The 21909-nt window shown below is 41.5% G+C and overlaps 1 long non-coding RNA gene across 1 annotated transcript; it reads right to left on the minus strand.

The window, feature by feature from the left end:
- Positions 1 to 213: 213 nt before the first annotated feature.
- LOC126484160 (uncharacterized) lies at positions 214 to 20498 on the minus strand. The gene is made up of 3 exons (XR_007587820.1): positions 20393 to 20498; positions 11601 to 11893; positions 214 to 641 (listed from the first exon to the last, which is right to left on the minus strand). It is a non-coding gene; the product is annotated as an uncharacterized LOC126484160 (long non-coding RNA).
- Between the last annotated feature and the right edge of the window lie 1411 nt (positions 20499 to 21909).

The raw sequence follows: 21909 nt of genomic DNA on the forward strand, positions 1-21909 counted from the left end.
TTTCTTATACAATTGGTTAAATATACATATAATGCATAATATAAACAAACACAGGCACAAAAGTTTTATAACTGAGTAAGTCTCTTAACCAGTTCATAGGTCTTGATATTACCAAATGCAGTTCACTGAGATCACCAGGAAAGTTTACAATAAATGTTCTTCGATCATATGTTGACAAGTCACTTTCACACAGTACATGGACTACACCACAGGATTAACAAATTAGAATAATAATTCTAAAGTTTGTACTGCTCAAAATGGAGATACCTTTAAATTTTCATATCTTCACGGCTGCTGATATGTCGGACACTTCCATTTTATGTAACTCACATTTTATTAGTGCTAAATGCCTAGCTGCAGTAAATGACAGTTCTGGGGTCAGATGAGGAACTCGAGTAACCAACGAAGTGGTCCACACTCCCAAGAATGGCATGTACTGTTCATAGAACTGTTCCTCTAATGATGGAAGTCTGCAGACACCTACAGCGTACAGTCAGCCTCTACATTAACAAATCCCCGCGACACTTGCCTGAGTAAGCGCACACCGTGAGGGGCCTGCGATCGCAGTGCCGCCGACAGTGGCTCGTCGGACAAGTCGGTCAGACTCGGACTGTAGAGCTGAGAGCTTTTTCGTGTAGCTTCTGAAAATAAAAACATTTAGTTTAGAGAGTGTACAGTGCCTTCAAACATGCAATTTGGTATAGTAGGAAAGGGAAGAGAAGGAAAAATAGTAGAAAAACATGGACAGGGAAAGGTATGAAAAAGAAATGTGCCTGATAAACCAGATGTTAGCAGTGATTTTATGTCCTGTGCAAAATTTTAAGATTTACTGAGAGGGTATCAGTTCTTTCGGACATGTCCGAAAGAACAGATACCATCGGTGACCGTGCAGCTCATTAGAATGAAATTACAATGAAATGAACACCCTTAGCTGCTTACAGGCGTTGACATACATCAACGGGAACAGATGAAAATGTGTGCCCCGACGAATGTAGTGCGGGACAATACGTAGAGAATGTGGGTTTCGCGGGAGGCATGCCAGAGATAAATCCCTGCAGTCGCGCTATCCTCTGTGTCCTCGGTGACTCAGATGGATAGAGCGTCTGCCATGTAAGCAGGAGATCCCGGGTTCAGGTCCCGGTCAGGGCACACATTTTCATCTGTCCCCGTTGACGTATGTCAATGCCTGTAAGCAGCTAAGGGTGTTCATTTCATTGTAATCTGGTTTAAGAATCGTCTAAGAAGGTTGTATATGTGCAAGAGACCTGGAGACAACGGCAAGTTTCAGATTGATTGTACAGGGTGATCCATCTAAGACGTCATAAGAGTATTGCATTATATTTATTAAGTTAGTGAATAAATCTCCAAGCGATTTTCTGCAAAGTACATGAAAATGGGGCGAGTTAACAATGAATGACCATGCTTTGTGAGGCAAGCTGTCAGCACCTAGTTCACAGTGCAAACAGCAGATGTCAGAAGCACATTGTACAACCTACAGAGGTGACAACAGTCAACACACGCTGAGTGTGCTACCTTGTAAGTGAAAATGGTTGTTACAAAGCAACAACGTAGTCAATGTGGCATGTGGCCTAAAAAATTTTCGAGTGTTGTAGAGACCCAGGGAGTTTTCAGGTGTCGGTGCAGTGTTATCAGCCCATTCTTTCTTGTGGAGGAGACTGTTTGTGCTCTCAATTACCTGGAAATAATTGACCAGTATGTCATTTATCAATTACAGAAAGATGGGATACTGGACATCGATGTCTATCAACATGATGGTGCTCCAGCACACTTGGATGTCATTGTGTGAGGACAATTAAACCAGATATTCAGATATTCAACGATCGCCAGTGTGGGTTTGGTAGACCCCTCCCACAGCCTTTAATATTCCGGCCTAACATCAACATTATTTCCATAAAAACCGCAGAATCTGACTGACCTACAGAGTCATGTTACAGTAGCCTTTTATCAAATCACTCCAGGAATGCTGCACACCCCCGAGGCACAATATGTGCCCCATTTGCAGTGACCGACATGTTGAGAGCTAATGTGCTGTGTGACAAATTTCAGACACAAAGTCCAGCCTCCCCTCCACATGTATGTGCTGCTAATAAGCAACAAGTTTGCACACTTTCTTGTATATAGTGCTTTACTTTTCCAACATCTCAAATGTGTCACCTAACATAATGGTAAGACACGAGATTTTGGAACCACATTTATACTGTAAGACATTTCCAGGGACAGATGTGGGCTCTGACCACAATTTATTTTTTATGAACTGTAGATTAAAACTCAATAAATCACAAAATGATAGGAAATTATGGAGATGGAACCTGGATAAGTTGAAAGAACCGAAGATTACTGAGAGTTTCAAAGGGAGAATTAGGCAACCTTTGACTGAAACAGCAGAAAATGAATGGGTAGCTTTGACAGATGAAATAGTCAAGGCAGCAGGGGATCAAATAGGCAAACAACGAAGGGCTAATAGGATCCTTGGATAACACAGCAGACACTGAATTTAAATGATGAAAGGAGAAAACATAAAATGCAGCAAATGAACTGGGTGCAATGGAATACAGATGTCTAAAGAATGAGATTGACAGAAAGTGCTAAATGACTAAGCAGGAATGGCTAGAGGATAATGCAAGCCGTTATAAGCCTGCATAACTGAGGGAAAGATAGATGCCACCTACAGGAAAATTAAAGAGACCTTTGGCAAAAAGAGAAGCAGCTCTCTGAATATCGAGAGCTCAGAAGGAAAAGCAGTACTAAACAAAGAAAGGAAAGCTGAAAGGTGGAGCCAATATATAGATGAGTTCTACAAAGGAAATGAACATGAATACAGTATTGTAGAAAGGGAAGGGGATGCTGATGAAGATGGGGTGGGAGACATTATACTGCGGGAAGACTGACAGAGCACTGAAAGAACTAAGGCGAAACAAGGCCCCTGGAGTAGACAACATTCTGTCAGAACCGCTGATAGCTTTGGGAGACCCAGCCACAACAAAACTATTCCATCTGGCATGCATGATGTGTGAGACAGGCGAAATACCCTCAGACTTCATGAAGAATGTAATAATTCCAATTGTGAATAAAGCAGGTGCTGACAGGTGTGGATGTTACCAAACTATCACGCTACTAAGTCATAGTTGCAAAATACTAACAAAAATTATTTACAGAAGAATGGAAAACTGGTAGATGCCTACCTTGGGGAAAATCAATTTGATTTCCAGAAAAATGTAGGGACAGGCAAGGCAATACTGACCCTGTGACTTATCTTAAAAGACTGCATAAGGAAAGGCAAACTTACACTTATATGATTTGTAAACCTACAGAAAGTTTTTGACATTGCTGACTGGAATACACTCTTTTAAATTCTGAAAGAAGCAAGGGTAAAATACAGGAAGTGAAATGCTATTCAGAATTTCTACAGGAACCAAATGGCAGTTATAAGAGTCATGGAGCACAAAAGGGAACCACTGGTTGGGAAGGGAGTGAGACAGGGTTGTGGTCTATACCCTATCATTTGGACTGTATGATGAACATGCAGTACAGGAAACCAAAGAAAAATTTTCTGAACAAATTAAAGTTTCGGGAAAAGAAATAAAAATTTTGAGGTTTGGTGATAAGAACTTAAAAAATAAAAATAAAATAAGGTGATTTACTGTTTAATTGTGTTCTAGAAAAAACTGTAAGGATCTGAAATTCGGAGCTAAACAAATCACAAAATTGAACCAATGAATCTGGGAAGGAAAACAAATGGAATTAAGGTAAACTGCTTGGCTTTTGTGGATGATTTTGCAATACTTTCAGAAAACCTGACAAAAGCTGTTCTTCAGATAAACCTTCTGGAATAAATAGCAAACAGAACTGGTTTCAAAATTTCAGCTGGAAAAAAACAAAATTCATGACAAGTATAAAAAATGTGCCAAAATTCACAGCAAAACAAATAGGTAAAATAGAGCGAGTAAATAAATATACATATCTTGGGAGACTATTCAACAGAATGGACTACAAAAATCTGCAATAGATGTAAGGATTAACAAAATGGAAAGAGCATAGGGTTTGACCAAAAATATTTACAACAAGAAATGTATATCTAGAAAAACAAAACTAAAACCCCACACCACACTGGTTCGACCAGAATGTTTATATGGATCTTAATGCCTAAAAATGAACTATAAGATGAACAGATTAGAGGTTCTCAAAAGAAGGATTATTAGAAAAATAACAACTGCAATAAAAACTGCAGATGGTTGGAATATAAGAAGTAATGAGGAGATCTACAAAAATATAAAGAAAATATATGAAGTAATGGCCACACAAAGATTAACCTTTTTTGGACACCTCTACCGAATGGATGGAAATAAACTAACAAAGCAAATACTGCTATATTTCTGAAAGAAGAAATCGACAATAGCATGGATTACAGTAGTAAGGAAAGATCTAGAAAGAAACAACATTAAAGAACCAGAAACAGCAGAAAGAAACTGTTTTAAAAATAAAATACTAAATTTGGGAGGCATTCAAAACAGAAGAAATAAAATATGGGGAACAACATGGACAGAAGAAATGAAGAGACTTTATGGAGAGAAAATGAGGGAATACTGGAAAAATAGAAAATAACAAAGGAAGATGAGGAACTGAAGTTGTTAACATGATCCTAGTTGGTCAATACGATTAAAAAAAGTTTCAGTGCACAAAATAGCTATGGTCATAAGCGCCCATTTGTGACTTAGTGAAGGATAAAACAGGAATTGAAATCAGCATCAATGGGAGCGAAACTTAATGAGGAGGAAAACTAAAAAAACAGAAGGAAATCTTAGAAAAGTGCTATTGAAGAGGGGGTTGTTTTCCCCAAAAAGAGTTTCAAATGACCAATGTCATCTCACTCACACTTATAAACTCAAGGACACGATCAGCTGAGCACGAGTCATCTGCTAAAATGGAAGATATATCGGGAAACAGCTGTAAACGGGCACAAAGTGGTTTAAAATAGGGGCACTGAAGTAACAGGTGTCTCACCATCCACGACTGAGAGCAGTGGGGACAAAGCAGAGGAGGAGCGCCACTTAAAAGATCTCAATGGCTAAAAAGACAATGCCCAATCCAGAGTCAAGTTAAAGTTACCTCCTCCCAACAACAGGGCCAGACGGAAGAGGTCTAAGCACAGTGAAGAGGTTTTATGACCCACAATTTATTATCCTGAAGTGCAGACCAATGAGTGTGCCATAAAAGAGTAACACAACAATATAAAATGCTCTGTAGACCAGCAAACGGAACCGTGCAAACGGCGGGCTGAGGAATACAGAGAGCAACCTTCGCCACTATATGGGCTGCCTCTTTCCACATATACCAACATGCCCTGGGATCCAGAGAAATGCCACAGAGATTCCCCCCAAGTGGAGCATATGGAGGCAGGCCTGAATCTGGTGGACCAGAGGGTGGACAGGATAAAGAGCTTGGAGATTGAGAAGAGAGCTCAGCGAATACTAGCATATAATATACTGTATCCGCTGACGGCAACAGATGTATTGGACAGCACGGAGAACAGCAGTAAAAACTGAACACTGGTCAGGAAACTGAAATTTAATAGGGGTGTCGTCAATAATATAGGCTTTCCTGACACCAAAGGTGGTCTTGGAGCCGTCAGTATAAATAAATGTGGCATCCTCCATTTGTGTGCATAGAGCAGCTAATGCCCAACGATAAACTAGGGGGAGGGGTACTATCCTTGGGAAGCTGACAAAGGTCACAGAGAAGGCATGTCCAGGGGTGGGGCCAAGGTGGCAGCATACTCCTATTTGTCAGAAAGGTTTTAGGAAATTGGAAGGAAAGTGAATGTAGCAGTTGACAGAAGTGGACTCCTGGTGGCAGCAGAGAGGAAGGGTTGCCTGCATACCCTAAATTCAAGGAGGCGTCGGGGGGGGGGGGGGGGGGGGGGGAAACACGGGTCAGATTAGCAGGCATGGAAGACAGATGACTATCAAAATGACTCAGACAGCTCACTGATCGGACAGCGGAGGTTCAGCAGTTTCAGCGTAAAGGCTCTCCATGGGGCTGGTGTAAAAAGCTCCAGATGCTAAATGCAATCCACGGTGGTGGACAGAGTCGAGACACTGAAGAATAGACGGCTGTGCAGAGGAGTAAACTATGCTTCCATGGTCCAATTTTGAGCACAGTAAGGCGCAGCATAGGCGGAGGAGGATCACTCTGTCCGTTGCCCAGGAGCAGAGCACAGAGGGTGTTGAGGGATCGCAGACAGCGAGCCGAAAGATATGAAATGTGGGAAGACCAGCACAGTTTTCTGTCAAACATAAGTCCCAAAAAATTGGCGACATCTGTGAATGGAAGGTCAACAGGGCCTAGATGTAAAGATGGCAGATAAAACTCCATACCACGCCAAAAATTTACACAGACAGTCTTACTGGGAGAAAATTGGAAACTGGTTTTGATGCTCCACGAATGGAGGCAATCGAGGCATCCTTGATGACGTCATTCAAGAAGGCTGGTCTGTTGAGAGGTGTAGTAGACTGCACAGTCATCGAGAAAGAGGAAGCCCGAGACATCGGAAAGTAGACAATCCATAATTGGATTTGTGGTGATGGCAAACAGTACAACGCTTAGCACGGAGCCCAGGGGCACCCCTTTTTCTTGAGAGAAAGTACGGGATAGAGTAGTGTTCACCTGCACCTCAAATGTGTGCTCTGTCATAAATTCACGGATGAAACGGAGTAGCCGACCTTGAAAGCCCCAAGAGAACAGCGTGCAGAGGATGCCTGTCCTCCAACAGGTGTCGTATGCCCTCTCCGTATCAAAAAATATAGCTATCGTTTGGTGTTTGCTGAGAAAATTGTTCATGATATAAGTGGACAGAGCAACAAGATGGTCAACTGTCGAACGATGCTTTCAGAAACCGCATCGGGCTGTTGTTAAAAGGTTTTGGGACCACAGCCACCAGCCTAAATGGCTATTTACCATATGCTCCAAAACCTTACAAACACTACTCGTGAAAGAGATTGGGCGATAGTTGGAGGGGAGATGTTTGTCCTTTCCAGGTTTCGGAACAGGTATGACAATAGCTTCCCGCTATTTTCTGGGAAAGGTACTGTCAACACAAAAGTTGATTATGAAGGCGAAGGAGGTTGCACAGACAAGTGTATGATAGATGCAGCAACATGTGGACGTGGATACCATCTGCTCCCAGAGCAGAAGAGCGAGAGGAGGAGAATGCATGTCTGAGTTCCCGCATAGAAAGAACGGCATTATACCTTTCACGATATTGAGAGGAAAAAGCAAGAGGTCGCTGGTCGCTCTTCCGCAACCCATTTCTTCAGGAGAAAGACTGGTGGGTAATTCAAAGAGCTCAAAATTTCAGCAAAGTGTTGACCCAATGATTTAGAGATTGCGACTGGGTACACTAAGGTATCCTGCATGACAGTTAGCCCAGAGGTTGGGGGAAAACTGGAAGTGACGGATATCTGTCAGATTGACTCCAAACAATTGATGAGGGAGTGAAGGTATTAAATGAGCTGCGAAAGAAATTCCAGCTTGCCTTCTTGCAGTCGTATATGATGTGAAGGCATCGCGCACGTAACTGCTTATAGCAGATACAGTTGGCCAACGTAGGATGATGGCGGCAAACACGAAGAGCACGTCTCCACTCGCGTATCGCGTCATGGCACACCTCGTTCCACCGAGGAACTGGGGGGCACTGGGGCAAAGGGGAACTACGAGGTATCGAACATTCTGTGGCTGTAAGAAAAACTTCTGTAACACGAGTGACCTGATAATCGATGCTAGGAAATTGACGGTCATCAAATGTTGCTAGATAGGAGAAAAGCGTCCAATCGGCTTAAGAAAACTTCCAGTGTCTTGGGCGCATAGATGGCAATTGTGGCTGTAATCGAAGGACACATGGAAAATGGTCACTCGAGTATTTATTGGCAAGAGGGAACCATTCAAAGTGCCAAGCTAGCTGAACAGTACTGACCGAAAGGTCCAAATGAGTAGGTTGATATGGAGGCACACAAAAATGTAGGTTCCCCAGCATTGAGGCAAACAACATCCACTTGGTGGAAGAGGTCAATCAACAGGGAGACTCTCGGACAAGGACGCAGAGGTCCACAAAGTAGGTGGTGGGGTTGAAGTCCCCAACCAGCAAATAGGGGGGCGGAAGCTGACGAAGAAGATGAGGGAGATCAGCTCTTGCCATTGGTGTGGACGATGGAATGTATACAGCACAAAGAGAGAAGGTGTATCCAGAAAGGGAAAGATGGACAGCAACAGTTTGGAAGGAACATGGAGAAGAGTCACGAGTCCTCCATATGCTGGAGTGCCATCAACAGAGGGGAGATCAAATCAGATTCACTTAAAATAAGGAAAAACAATGTGATCGCGGGGACGCAGCTTTGTTTCCTGATGACAGAAGATGACCGGCGAGTAGGATCGTAAGAGGATTGACAATTCATCCCAACTGGCTCGAATGCCACGGATATTCCAATGGATAATGGACATCGGGTGGACAGAAAAGGGAAGAATGTGACCAAGGTTGCCGTCAACTCAACGACTGCTCAGAGCCAGTGACCGACAGCGTGGAACAGCATTCAGCCGAAGGCAGAAGATCCCGATCCATAGGTTGTTTGGCAGCAGCTGCTGCCACCAGCAATCGGCCGGTTGATCGGCCGCCAGCAGTGCGCCTGGGCCACACAGAAGATGGCCAATCGCGGTGACCGCCAGGTGGTGCTGTAGATGAGACACGCCGTGGCGGAGAAGGAGAGGAACTGGGTTTCTAATTAGCCTTCTTGGAAACAGGACGTTGAGATGAGGGAGGGATCGACGGTTGTGAAGTCGGGGTACGTAAAAAATCTTCACGAGTAGGCTCTTTTTTGGAAGTCTGGCTGTCTGATTTTGGGGCTTGTGATTTAGCAGAGCCCGATGAAGGGTGAGCCATAGAGTGGGGAAGTTGAAGGGGTGATCTTTGCACTGGCCGATCTGACGACCGTGGCACTAAAGGTGAGATCACAAGTCTGCGTGGCCGCCTCCTTTGTTGGCCGAGGAGAGGCAAGGACAGTGCTGTATTTACCTGCGTGAGGCACAGTGGGCTTTCGACTGGCGAATAACTTTCGAGCAGCAAAGATCGACACCTTTTCCTTCACTCTGATTTCCTGAAATAACCGTTTGTCTTTGAAAATGGGGCAATCTATAGAGGAAGCAGCATGGTCGCCCATACAGTTGATGCAACAAGGGGATGGAGGTGGACAAGCACCCTCATGGGCATCCCTGCCACAGGTTACACGTTTGGCCATATTGGAACATGACTGGCTGGTGTGATTAAACCTCTGACACCGATAGCAATGCATAGGGTCGGGGATGGTAAACATGAACTGAAAATATCCTGCTTTTATGTTCAATGGAAGTTGAACTCTGTCAAACATCAAAAAGAGAGTGCGGATTGGCACCAATTCCTTCTCAACCCTTTTCGTGACTCATTGTACGGCCATTACTCCCTGATCAGACAGGTAATTTTTAATGTTCTCATTTGATAATCCGTTGTGTGATCTTGTATAAACCACACCACGTGATGGGCTTAAAGTACGGTGTGCTCCCGCCTGGATAGGGGAGGTGTGTAGCAGCGTAGTTTGAAGCAATTTATGTGCCTGGAGGGCACTATCTGCTTCTAGCAACAAAGTGCCATTTCGTATCCAGGAACATGACTTTACAGGACCTGCAATTGCATTGACACCTTTCTGAATAATGAAAGGGTCGACTGTCGAGAAGTCTCGACCTTCGTCAGACTGAGAAATGACTAGGAACTTTGGCACTGACAGAAGAATTGTCCGTGGCTGAGACTCGTCTAGCTTTCTCTTGTGGGCAGAAGTTTTAGAATTAGAAGAAACCATTGCAAAAGTATCCACCATGATTACTGGCGTCTCTGATGGCGTTCTCCTTCCTAGTGGGAGCCCTCTCTGAGGGCACTCCCGCCTTAGGTGATTGTGTACACCTCAGGCCACACCTCCCGAGAAACGGACGGAAGGACCGATCGGCACGTTCGGAAAGTACCAACTCGGGTAACCGCCCCTCCTCGGGCCTGGCCTTTACCAGGGGATACGTACGTGTCCTACTTGTCTATCTGGGGTGGGGAATTACCCGTTACCCCGTCACCGGCTACGTGTGGGTTGGTCTTCAGACAGGCACAGGGAGGAAAGAAAGAAAAGGAAAGTAGAGAAGAATTCTCAAGCGCTGCAGCTGAGAAGAAGGGAAAGAGAAGAATCGAGAAAAGAGAAGGGCAAAGTAAGGGCAGATATGTTACATTGTAGAGATAAAAGAAGAGAAATCACTTCATTCGTTCACAAGTGTCCATCTCTGGATGTAGGCGCAAAACAGACTCCCAAAGAGAAGGAGAAGGGGAAGGGGAAGGGGAAGGGGCAGGGAAAAGGGGGGAGGGGGGGAGGAGGAGGGTCGGGGACAGGAAGGGATGTGGAAAGGGAAGGCACGCAGCCCAGAAAGGAAAGAGAGTTGCACGAGCTCGGGGTCACGTGCCCACCATGCACAAAAGAGTTGTGGACGACAAGAAATTTGTGGCACAGTGTAACGAAAGGAATGGATCAGTTGATAGGACACATCCAGAGGCATTGTGGCAAATACAATTTGTTAATGGAGGGAAGTGGGGGGGGGGAGTAAAAATTGTACAGGTGGTGCATGTCACGAACACAGTAAGCAGGTTCAAATTGATGTAGCTGCAGTATTTATACATAGATTAAGAGGTCTGCACATGATTGGCTAGTATCAAACCAGCTACATCAAACCATCCTTTGGACTGAAGGCCACAAAGTATGCCTACATTTAAAATACAACATAATAAAGAGTCACAAAAAAAGAAATGAATGTAAGTCTCACAAAAGGGCACCAGGTAACAGATTTTTCATTACAGATTCCAGTGCATACAGTGGTTAAATAGCAAAAGAGGCAACCTACAACTTCAATGTTCTGCATCGTTTGGTAAAAGCAACCACCCAATTCTGAAGTTTTCCTCTGGCAAATGAAGAATGTAAATTTTAAGTGTGCATTGTATCTGACTTCTTTTACTCTTGGTCTTTAGAAGTGTGTTGCCTTGACAACACATTTATGTACAATTCTCCAATACTGTTATTTTCGCAGTTAAGAATGTCAACGGAGAGTGCGTGGAATAAAAATTAACATTCACTGGTAGCAAATATATTTCCCTTATAATGCAACAGGACTTTAATGTTAAAGGTTCAAGCAACTAACTGTGGCTCCTCGTTTGTGCATTTCAAACAAAACCGATAAGATAAAAACACAAATTACTTTTTGATACTGAGTAGCACATTAGCCATCTATTAAGAAACTACACCTCAATCTAAATAACTACACAATGTGGACAATCTGTATACAGTAGGCCTACATGGTTCTTTAATGTGTTGTTAGCACAGTTATGTGCTCCTTAACAGCTCCATTGCTAAACAGAGATATACAATCTGCCAACAGCAGCATGCAACTCAAGAGCCTGAAGTATACTGTAAGTGCACTTTAGGCCAACAGTTCAAATGTAGGTAGCATTACACATTATATGAACTACTCACCATCATCCTCAATTTATGACTTCAACTTCAGTCACTGCACAAGCATCCATTTTCATTTTCACTCTTTTCCAACTTAACCTTTTTTGCGGTAACTTTCATCTGACATCTGTGATCCTGCCCCTTCAGCCTTTATTTCTTTCTGTTATTTGAAGATGTCTCCATTTTCCACAATTTTGTCTTGGAATCCACCAGTTTCTTACATTTCAGGGGAGGTAATGCTGACAGGCTCGGGTTTCTTTTCCGTCCTCTCAAAAGGTTCTTCTGCCATTCTGTTTACAGCTGTCGCTAAATGCCTTATCGTGCAAAAATACAAACAACGGTAACACCAAAAATTCTGAAAACCAGTTTACTTACATACACATCTCAACACTACCTTTGATGATGAAGCCCTTCACTATCTGTGTCAGTTCCAAACACTAACATTTAGTCCAGTCAATGAAGGAAAATTAGGGGAAAAGTCACGTAGTCACAAAGTTTTACACAGTTCTAGGATATATTGTCACAAACATTGTACTAAAAACCCTGACCTGTGGAGTGTGAGCATTGGTGTGGGGGTAGGTTTAAAGGTAATTTTTTATTTTTGTTCTTGAATGACTCAAAAACAACGGATCCTGGGGAAATTCTTCCCCAATACAAAATTAACCTGCATTCACTTCCCTGCCAAAAAAGGTTCTAGTCACTTTTTCTCTAGGACTAATAGTTTGCAGAGGATGAAAAAAATTGCAAATTATGGCACTAAAAATATTGTTCCAATGGTAAAAAATTAATGTACTTCCCTCCTTCCTAGGTAAGCAAACTGAAGGTTAAGCAGGTGATCCCCCTCGCTACATCACAAGAAGCAACTACAGGGTACATCACAAAGTTCTCCGTCCACAATACGCCACACGAATCGCTGGTGACACAGCGTGCAGATGTCCACGGGGAGGGTTTATTTTGCACAAAATGAGTTAACACTACACAGAATGCAGATACAAGTTACTAACAACACTAATGCAGGGAATGTACATGAACTGGACGTATGTAAATCTCTGCACAATGTTCTACACTGCAAGAGGAGAAACTGATTCTTAGTGATCCGTTACGGGAAAGGCAGCTTCCCCCACCACAGGTGCTGCTCCCCAGCATTTCCTGTCCATTTGTATTATGCAAATGGACAGAATAGCTTCACTGAACTCATGTTTACACAGTGGAGTTATTTTCAGTTTACTGGGTACTTATTTGCAGTTGTTGAGTGCGCTACTCATATCATGTAAAAAAGTTCAACAGCTGGAACTGTCAATTGTCTACCACGCTGAAGAGACTCTTCCAAATAGGACACACTGTCAATATGTACAGGACATCATAGATTTCATTGTCACAAGCTGGAATACTTTTCACAGCACGAGGGTTATCAAATGCATCACCCTGCCTCAGTTCTCCAAAAATACGATGAGGCTCAGAGGCTTAATCCACTGCAACAAAAGTAGGTCACCAAGACTATAACAGTTGTTCAGATATTTCAACATAAGTCAAGCAATGCGTTACAGCAGATAACTGTTATAGACTTCAATATTAACAGTCACATTCCATCAGACATAGCCACACCTATCTCGGAAGATGTACTGTGGATGTGCGTTAAGTGGTTCCACTCGGTGCAGCCCACTCTGCAAATGCAGCAATTCATGAATTATGAATGGAAAATATTTATGCAGTCTACCTGTAACACAATTAATGGGAGAGAAGTGCAGTAACATTTTTAGTCATCCATTAATTCACCACCAAGTGCCTAAAACACAATTACACAGTTTTACAATACACAGCAGCAGGGTGCCACTTTTTACAGTCCAGTCCCTTTCCCACCAACACCACATAAGTAACTGACAACATAATAGCTCACTTAACACCTTCAAATAAATAGGCCTACTCCCTTTCCAAACAGGAAATAACTTCACTATATAAACACAAGTTCTGGTTATCACTGTTAGCATTCAACCGCGATTCTTATACATATATTTTAACAACGCGTTTCAAGAGACAATGCTCTCATCATCATATCTTGAAACGCGCTGTTAAAATATATGTATAAGAATCGCGGTTGAATGTTAACAGTGATAACCAGTATAACGAAAACTGCTACCTCGACTCCATAATGGATTATATTAAACACAAGTTCATCAAAGCTATTTTGTCTATCAGCAAAAGATAAGTGGACACGAAACACAGGGCAGTTACAGCCTGTCTGTAAACAGAGAAGTGAGCAGTACTCACAATGGTGGAAGTGATCTTTCTTAGAAGAACACTACGTCTTCTGAACAGAACCATAAAGAACCAATTTCTCCTGTAGCAGTGTAGCACAGTATGCAGAGATTAAAGTAGATTCTGTTCATATTCATTACCTGTATTAGTGTTATTAGTACCTTATATTCGCATTCCATGTAGTGTTAATGCACGTTGTGCAAACTAAACCCTCCTCGAGCGTGTCTGTGCACTGTGTCGGCAGTGATTCATATAGTGCACTACAGAGGGGCCATATAAGTTTGTGATATACTCTGTAGTTGCTTCTTGTGACGCAGTGGACGAGATAGAGTGGAGAATCACCAGCTCCACCTTCAGATTTGTAGACCTATGGAGGTGGGAAGTGCACAAACACAGTGCAGTGAGCTACCTTCACTCACACTCTACTCCACACACCTCCCACAGCCCAGCCTGTTTCACCCCTGGAACACAATTTATCCATTAGTATGCCTCTACTGCAGTTAGATATGGTACACAATTTAATAGTTGTTTTTAACCCGTTCCAAATTATTGGTCCAAGAGGAAGAAAAGTACAGTCCCTTTTTGTAGGAAATTGAATGTAGTGTAATTTTGCACTGGAGAACAATTTCACCAGAAGCCGAGGTTTTCGATTCGTTGGAGAAAAAATAACACACAGGTAACGAATATGAAGGAAGGTGATCCGGAAATCTAAAAGTATGTATCTAAAAAAAGGAAATTGACAAATCAAATAACAAAATGAAAACCATATGGAAATATGTTAAAAGCGAGACAGGGAAAAGCCTGTCTGTCTGCCAAAGAAGTGATTAGCTTAAGAACTGGGAGCCTTTCGGTGGATGCTCCCGAAATGCTGGCTAATATCTTTAACAATCATTTCCTAACAGTCACCAACCAAATGGGATGCCAGGGTTCTGTAAAGAATGCTACAGAATACTTGCATAACACCTTAACTAACAAAATAGATGAGAAGCATCTTCGAAAAACTACAGTGATAGAATTAGAAAAAATGATTGTCTTTAAAATGTAAAAATTCTGCTGGAGTTGACAACACTTCCAGCAAGTTACTGAAATATTGTTGTAAAGAAATAAGTACAGTCCTCTGCCATATTAGTAATACATCATTGGAAGAAGGTGTTTTTCCCAACAGGCTAAAATATGGGCTTATAAGACCAATTTATAAAAAGGGAGAAAAGACTGAGGCTACAAACTATCAACCAATCTCATTACTCTCAGTTTTCTCCAAGGTACTAGAGAAATTGATGCATAGCAGAATGGTTGAGCATCTTAGTAAATATAATATCCTCAGCAGTAGCCAGTTTGGCTTTTGGAAAGGGGTATCAACCGTGGATGCAATACATGCCTTTGTTGACAATGTTATGGAAGCCATAAATAATAATATGATGACGGTTGGAATATTTTGTGACCTGTCAAAAGCTTTTGACAGTTTAAGTCACCATATTCTCTTGAGTAAAGCCAAGACCCTAGGAATGGGTGGAACCGTAGGCACGTGGCTTGAATCCTATCTGTGTGGTAGAAAGCAGAAAGTAATCGTGGAAGGACTGCATGGTGGCCAGGTATCTTCAGAATGGGGCTCCATTACTGCAGGAGTACCTCAAGGCTCAGTGCTGGGCCCACTGCTCGTTCTAATATTTATAAATAACTTAGCACTATGTACAGAATATGGGAAAATACTCATGTTTGCTGACGACACCATGTTATCAGTTAATAATCTCTCAGGGAATATGTCAAATGAGGCTGCAAATAAAGCTTTTGCAGATTTGACAAACTGGTTTGAAACCAGTGGCCTTACAGTCAACCTAAAAATGACAAATTACATTCACTTCTCTTCTAACACAAATGTTACTAATGAAATGAACCTAAAAATGGGTGAGCATGAGATTTTGAAGGTTGAGTCCTCCAAATTCTTGGATCTGCATATAGATAGCAAAGTGGCACCACCATATTCAAGATCTGTGCAAAAGGCTAAGCTCAGCAACATTTGCCTTAAAAATAATTTCAGACACTAGGGAAATGAGCACAATAAAAACTGCATATTTTAGCTATTTTCACCAACTTATGGCCTATGGTATAATATTTTGGGAAAATCAACCAATAGCAAAAAAATGTTCCATGCACAGAAGCGAGCAATCAGAATTATGTGTGGAGTACACCCTAGGCACTCGTGCAGGGATCTGTTTAGAGCTCTACAAATCCTTACAACACCTGCCCAATATATTTTTTCCCTGATGTGCTTTGTTTCAAAAAATAGCATCTTATTCAAAATCATACCACAGTTATAACACCCAAAGAAAACTGGATATCCATTATGAGCTAAAAAAGAAAAACATGGTCCAGAAGGGGGTTTTATACAGTGGCACCAAGATTTTTAATGCCCTCCCACCGCTCATTAAAGAACTGGTTGGAAACATGCCAACGTTTAAAGAAAATCTGAAGCAGTTCCTTTTAGATGAGTCTAGTTACAGTATTAATGAATTTCTTAGCAAAATCTCTTGTTTGTGCTTAAAACTTACTGGGGGACCTTTACAATTGATTAATCATACTCCGTAAGTACAGTGTAACTTAATACAATACCCAAATTTATGTATGTCTGTATATGACCCCCATGAACCATGGACCTTGCCGTTGGTGGGGAGGCTTGCGTGCCTCAGCGATACAGATAGCCGTACCGTAGGTGCAACCACAACGGAGGGGTATCTGTTGAGAGGCCAGACAAACGTGTGGTTCCTGAAGAGGGGCAGCAGCCTTTTCAGTAGTTGCAGGGCAACAGTCTGGATGATTGACTGATCTGGCCTTGTAACAATAACCAAAACGGCCTTGCTGTGCTGGTACTGCGAACGGCTGAAAGCAAGGGGAAACTACAGCCGTAATTTTTCCCGAGGGCATGCAGCTTTACTGTATGATTACATGATGATGGCGTCCTCTTGGGTAAAATATTCCGGAGGTAAAATAGTCCCCCATTCGGATCTCCGGGCGGGGACTACTCAAGAGGATGTCGTTATCAGGAGAAAGAAAACTGGTGTTCTACGGATCGGAGCGTGGAATGTCAGATCCCTTAATCGGGCAGGTAGGTTAGAAAATTTAAAAAGGGAAATGGATAGGTTGAAGTTAGATATAGTGGGAATTAGTGAAGTTCGGTGGCAGGAGGAACAAGACTTCTGGTCAGGTGACTACAGGGTTATAAACACAAAATCAAATAGGGGGAATGCAGGAGTAGGTTTAATAACGAATAGGAAAATAGGAATGCAGGTAAGCTACTACAAACAGCATAGTGAACGCATTATTGTGGCCAAGATAGATACGAAGCCCACACCTACTACAGTAGTGCAAGTTTATATGCCAACTAGCTCTGCAGATGACGAAGAAATTGAAGAAATGTATGATGAAATAAAAGAAATTATTCAGATTGTGAAGGGAGACGAAAATTTAATAGTCATGGGTGACTGGAATTCGAGTGTAGGAAAAGGGAGAGAAGGAAACATAGTAGGTGAATATGGATTGGGGGACAGAAATGGAAGAGGAAGCCGCCTGGTAGAATTTTGCACAGAGCACAACATAATCATAACCAACACTTGGTTTAAGAATCATGAAAGAAGGTTGTATACATGGAAGAACCCTGGAGATACTAAAAGGTACCAGATAGATTATATAATGGTAAGACAGAGATTTAGGAACCAGGTTTTAAATTGCAAGACATTTCCAGGGGCAGATGTCGACTCTGACCACAATCTATTGGTTATGACCTGTAGATTAAAACTGAAGAAACTGCAAAAAGGTGGGAAATTAAGGAGATGGGACCTGGATAAACTAAAAGAACCAGAGGTTGTACAGAGATTCAGGGAGAGCATAAGGGAGCAATTGACAGGAATGGGGGAAATAAATACAGTAGAAGAAGAATGGGTAGATTTGAGGGATGAAGTAGTGAAGGCAGCAGAGGATCAAGTAGGTAAAAAGACGAGGGCTAGTAGAAATCCTTGGGTAACAGAAGAAATATTGAATTTAATTGATGAAAGGAGAAAATATAAAAATGCAGTAAGTGAAACAGGCAAAAAGGAATACAAACGTCTCAAAAATGAGATCGACAGGAAGTGCAAAATGGCTAAGCAGGGATGGCTAGAGGACAAATGTAAGGATGTAGAGGCCTATCTCACGAGGGGTAAGATAGATACCGCCTACAGGAAAATTAAAGAGACCTTTGGAGATAAGAGAACGACTTGTATGAATATCAAGAGCTCAGATGGAAACCCAGTTCTAAGCAAAGAAGGGAAAGCAGAAAGGTGGAAGGAGTATATAGAGGGTCTATACAAGGGCGATGTACTTGAGGACAATATTATGGAAATGGAAGAGGATGTAGATGAAGATGAAATGGGAGATACGATACTGCGTGAAGAGTTTGACAGAGCACTGAAAGACCTGAGTCGAAACAAGGCCCCCGGAGTACACAATATTCCATTAGAACTACTGACGGCCGTGGGAGAGCCAGTCCTGACAAAACTCTACCATCTGGTGAGCAAGATGTATGAGACAGGCGAAATACCCTCAGACTTCAAGAAGAATATAATAATTCCAATCCCAAAGAAAGCAGGTGTTGACATATGTGAAAATTACCGAACTATCAGTTTAATAAGTCACAGCTGCAAAATACTAACACGAATTCTTTACAGACGAATGGAAAAACTAGTAGAAGCCAACCTCGGGGAAGATCAGTTTGGATTCCGTAGAAACACTGGAACACGTGAGGCAATACTGACCTTACGACTTATCTTAGAAGAAAGATTAAGGAAAGGCAAACCTACGTTTCTAGCATTTGTAGACTTAGAGAAAGCTTTTGACAATGTTGACTGGAATACTCTCTTTCAAATTCTAAAGGTGGCAGGGGTAAAATACAGGGAGCGAAAGGCTATTTACAATTTGTACAGAAACCAGATGGCAGTTACAAGAGTCGAGGGACATGAAAGGGAAGCAGTGGTTGGGAAGGGAGTAAGACAGGGTTGTAGCCTCTCTCCGATGTTGTTCAATCTGTATATTGAGCAAGCAGTAAAGGAAACAAAAGAAAAATTCGGAGTAGGTATTAAAATTCATGGAGAAGAAATAAAAACTTTGAGGTTTGCCGATGATATTGTAATTCTGTCAGAGACAGCAAAGGACTTGGAAGAGCAGTTGAATGGAATGGACAGTGTCTTGAAAGGAGGATATAAGATGATCATCAACAAAAGCAAAACAAGGATAATGGAATGTAGTCTAATTAAGTCGGGTGATGCTGAGGGAATTAGATTAGGAAATGAGGCACTTAAAGTAGTAAAGGAGTTTTGCTATTTGGGGAGCAAAATAACTGATGATGGTCGAAGTAGAGAGGATATAAAATGTAGGCTGGCAATGGCAAGGAGAGCGTTTCTGAAGAAGAGAAATTTGTTGACATCCAGTATTGATTTAAGTGGCAGGAAGTCATTTCTGAAAGTATTCGTATGGAGTGTAGCCATGTATGGAAGTGAAACATGGACGATAAATAGTTTGGACAAGAAGAGAATAGAAGCTTTCGAAATGTGGTGCTACAGAAGAATGCTGAAGATTAGATGGGTAGATCACGTAACTAATGAGGAAGTATTGAATAGGATTGGGGAGAAGAGAAGTTTGTGGCACAGCTTGACCAGAAGAAGGCATCGGTTGGTAGGACATGTTCTGAGGCATCAAGGGATCACCAATTTAGTATTGGAGGGCAGCGTAGAGGGTAAAAATCGTAGAGGGAGACCAAGAGATGAATACACTAAGCAGATTCAGAAGGATGTAGGTTGCAGTAGGTACTGGGAGATGAAAAAGCTTGCACAGGATAGAGTAGCATGGAGAGCTGCATCAAACCAGTCTCAGGACTGAAGACCACAACAACAACAACTGTATATGACGCCTGTATAACTTAAGAACAATACCCAAATTTATGTATGACTGTATATTCTTTCAGATGTCTTGTATCTTAACTAATATTAAGGGTATATGGTAAACTTCACAGTTTCTTTAATCTAATGATAAGATCAATGTATATGTGCACAAAACAATAATCTGTAAAAACCTTGACTCGTTCTATATCCAGGGATATGTTCCCATATGGATCTATGGAACACGAAATAAATAAATAAATCCACATCCACCCCAATGCTCACACCGCACCGGCCACGATTTTTTGTGTTCAACACACTACCTCCTAGCACTGTGCAACAATATGCGAATGCAAGATTTTTTGCCTTCACTTTGCTTGTGGATGGCTTAACGACGGGCGACAGTTAAAGGAACGCGATGTCATCACTAGCCCTGTGCAGGAGGGGGAATAACTGCCAGTAAGCGGAAATAAAAATGAGTAGACTGGCTGATTCACTCTGCAGTACATGATTGATAGCTTTTCAGGTGAGAATACTTCCGAACATATTACTTCTTGTTATGCATGGTTAAGGTCAATATATGGTCTGTAACTAAATTTAAGAATTACTAATATATTTTATGTAAAGGGTATGTAACATGATAATGCTCACAATGGCAGTTATCCGCTGATATCGGATGTTACAAACTTCAGTGATAAGGCCTCATTTGTAATAATCGGCAAAGTCCGAAACTACCTTCTGCTAGAGTGAAAATTGAGAAATTTCAAATGCTTTCAGTGGTATTGTCCTGACAACGGAGTGTGAGAAAACATTTGAATACTAGCATTGCCAACATGATAAATGAACACACATGATGTATGTACTATACGATAGTTCTATATAAATTGCTTAACAACTCATGTTTGAATACCGATTAATTGAATTATTGTGTGCGTAGTTGACATGCTTTACAGAACTTTTTTCAAAAAGAAAGGTTTGCAAAGCGGTGTTTCACTTTCTAACTCTCGCTCTGTTTCTCCGATAATATTGTATATACTATTCGTTACTGTCAAGCTGTGTTTACTAACTACCAAGGCAACTCACAGTTGCGGGATGTGGTGTGCATAACAAATTATCTTGTACGTTATTTGTTGAACCTCGCTATTTCTGCAACTATAACAAATATAGTACTCGCTCAAATTGCGGTGCTGCTGATGTACTGAAAATGGCCAACAACATGTTCCTGTAACATGCATAACTTTGTAACTGTAATAACGAAAACGATTCTCGTAGCAGGAGATTATTTCTTCCTTACAAACAAAAATATTTGGGAAGTTTTAAATTTTTGAGTTTTTAAAGCGTGTTGCCAATCCTTGCACCACTTCGAAATCTTATTAAGATGTGACAGAACATGGGATTATTTTTCAGATAGTAGACCTATTTCATAATTATTTATTCACCCATGGATTATTTAGTACAATAGTATAGAACCTGTCGAAAACATAACAGAAATAATATACTCTACATAAGGCATTAACAAAATACGATACTGCATAAAGTCGGCCAGGACCTGATCAAAGGAAGCATCCCAGCATTCATGTTAGCAACAAGGGGAAAGATGAAAACACAAGTCAGTATGGCCCGATGAGAAACAAATCCCAATGTTTTGAATGTCAGTCCGGTACAATAAGGGTAATCATAAAATACATCGCGTATATTGTGACTGCAACAGCTACAAAAAGTGAATCAATGAACACGAAATGTTGAAAATAAAAACACCGTCGAAAAATTGAAAATAAATGACCAAATTATATGAAAGAATGACGTATTGTGTATTTTGCATTTTTCTGCAATCAATGATGTAGGTAAATCATTAAACTTCTATTCAAAACAATGCTCAAAAAATTGAGCACATTATGTAACACTGCTAAAAGATTTAATGCATGAACACTCGAAAACCTGCCATTATAATCATCACAATTAGGTTAGTACCATATCTCTCCTCAGCAGAGGTGTATTACACAGCATCTGAAACAGAAAACCAACAGCAGAAACATCCTTGCAAAGAAAAACACAATATAGATGGTATATCATTAACACGATCAAAAGAACCCAACAATGAATGAGGGCCTAGGAATCCTATACACTAACATATTCATTTACAATGTAGAAACACTTCTCAGCAAGAA

Source organism: Schistocerca serialis, chromosome 6 (assembly GCF_023864345.2).
Source record: "Schistocerca serialis cubense isolate TAMUIC-IGC-003099 chromosome 6, iqSchSeri2.2, whole genome shotgun sequence".
NCBI classification, from domain to species: Eukaryota; Metazoa; Arthropoda; class Insecta; order Orthoptera; family Acrididae; genus Schistocerca; species Schistocerca serialis.